The 2500-nt window shown below is 41.6% G+C and overlaps 1 non-coding gene across 1 annotated transcript; it reads left to right on the forward strand.

Moving 5' to 3' along the window:
- The first annotated feature begins 1509 nt into the window (after window positions 1-1509).
- Window positions 1510-1591, forward strand: trnas-aga (transfer RNA serine (anticodon AGA)). The gene has a single exon. It is a non-coding gene; the product is annotated as a tRNA-Ser (tRNA).
- The last annotated feature ends 909 nt before the right edge of the window (window positions 1592-2500 follow it).

Consider the following 2500-nt stretch of genomic DNA (forward strand, 5'->3'; position numbering starts at 1 on the left):
TCCATGCTGAGACATTTCTGGTTCAGCTTATAAAAATGCGCAGCCTCTAAGTCAGGGGTCGGGAACCTTTTTGACTCAGAGAGCCATGAAAGCAAAATATTTGGAAATTTATTTCAGTGAGAGCCATATAATATATTTTAAGACTGAATTCAACTAAATGTGAGTATAATAAGCCTCTGAATTTATTGTTTTAAATAATGTTGTTGTAATACTCACAATTAATGCGACTTCTGCCGCTTTACATTCGACCGTTTCATCGATGCAATTTTGTCATTGCAAATTAAGCACACCGCAGAACCTGCTCTCTCCACAAAGGCAAATTCTTCAGTCCATTCGTCCTGAAATGTACGATACTCCTCATCCTTTTTTCTTTTCGCCATCTTCTTCGTCGAAGGGTTAGCTTTGAGCTAACGACCGAGAACACTGAGTCAAAAGGGGGCGTTTACCTGTTTACCCAGCAACGGCCAACGTCAGCTATTATCATCCAATAAAAATAATGGACAATTGCTCCTGCAGCCAACTGCAGCCCTGAACAGGACATGAGCAGTGGAAAATCGATGGATGGATTAAAACAAGTGATAATATTTTATGTTTTATCTGAAAAGCCGAAATCTGCGAGCCAGATGCAATCATCAAAAGAGCCACACCTGGCTCGCGAGCCATAGGTTCCCGACCCCTGCTCTAAGTTGATGCTTTGACACAAATTGTTGATTAAGAAGACACTTCCTTGTGTATGTTGTCACATTGCAAATCTCAACTTCCTGGGCAATATTGTATAACTTCACAGGTAGATGAAGTGAGGCAGCCCCATTCACTTTATAAATGCAGGGCTCTTTTCAGTCTCAATACCCAGGTGAATTGCCGACTTTGCTGTAAAAGCCTTTGTCCCACCAATGGTGGTACAGTGGTGAGCATAGCTGCCTTCCAAGCAGTTGGCCCCTGTTAGATTTCCGACCATCTGAGTCCTCTTCTTCCAGTGAGAGTATACTGTTGCTAAGTTTTGTAGTCAGATAGTAAGCATATAGGCAGCCAATGTCCAACATTTCCACTTTGACTGGCTGTATAGAGGTGCGAGGAGTTTTCCCAAGCTTAATTTCTAAAATTCACAGTTGCATTTCACAGTACTATACAAGGGCATTTATAAATCTACATCCATCGTCTTTTGCCATATTTTGCCTTTTATTTAGGCATCTCGAAGAAAGAAAGACTATTTGTGAAGATTTGTGGGGGATGTAGCTCAGTGGTAGAGCGCGCGCTTTGCATGTACGAGGCCTGGGGTTCAATCCCCGCATCTCCATCAGGTATTATGGTCACTGTTAAAGGATTATTGAGTAAAAAAATCTTGGCAATCTAAACATACATCGAGCAAATGAAAGAATACACCAAGTATAACTAAGGCAAGCAAAATGTAACAGCTGTGTTACAGAGAAGTACACTCAGTAATTGTCTTTTGCAGCCATTGAGACAGTTCTTAGAATTTGTGAAAGTCGGTTTAATACTGTCTCGTAGGTTGTTGTGGCCGAGTGGTTAAGGCGATGGACTAGAAATCCATTGGGGTCTCCCCGCGCAGGTTCAAACCCTGCCAACAACGAAAGACACTTTTCCACTTGGTGGCCTCACCATAGAACCTCCATGCTGAGACATTTCTGGTTCAGCTTATAAAAATGCGCAGCCTCTAAGTTGATGCTTTGACACAAATTGTTGATTAAGAAGACACTTCCTTGTGTATGTTGTCACATTGCAAATCTCAACTTCCTGGGCAATATTGTATAACTTCACAGGTAGATGAAGTGAGGCAGCCCCATTCACTTTATAAATGCAGGGCTCTTTTCAGTCTCAATACCCAGGTGAATTGCCGACTTTGCTGTAAAAGCCTTTGTCCCACCAATGGTGGTACAGTGGTGAGCATAGCTGCCTTCCAAGCAGTTGGCCCCTGTTAGATTTCCGACCATCTGAGTCCTCTTCTTCCAGTGAGAGTATACTGTTGCTAAGTTTTGTAGTCAGATAGTAAGCATATAGGCAGCCAATGTCCAACATTTCCACTTTGACTGGCTGTATAGAGGTGCGAGGAGTTTTCCCAAGCTTAATTTCTAAAATTCACAGTTGCATTTCACAGTACTATACAAGGGCATTTATAAATCTACATCCATCGTCTTTTGCCATATTTTGCCTTTTATTTAGGCATCTCGAAGAAAGAAAGACTATTTGTGAAGATTTGTGGGGTATGTAGCTCAGTGGTAGAGCGCGTGCTTTGCATGTACGAGGCCTGGGGTTCAATCCCCGCATCTCCATCAGGTATTATGGTCACTGTTAAAGGATTATTGAGTAAAAAATCTTGGCAATCTAAACATACATCGAGCAAATGAAAGAATACACCAAGTATAACTAAGGCAAGCAAAATGTAACAGCTGTGTTACAGAGAAGTACACTCAGTAATTGTCTTTTGCAGCCATTGAGACAGTTCTTAGAATTTGTGAAAGTCGGTTTAATACTGTCTCGT

The sequence above is a fragment of the Anarhichas minor genome, unplaced genomic scaffold (genome assembly GCF_050575085.1).
Source record: "Anarhichas minor isolate MPS153535 unplaced genomic scaffold, ASM5057508v1 ptg000036l, whole genome shotgun sequence".
NCBI lineage: Eukaryota > Metazoa > Chordata > Actinopteri > Perciformes > Anarhichadidae > Anarhichas > Anarhichas minor.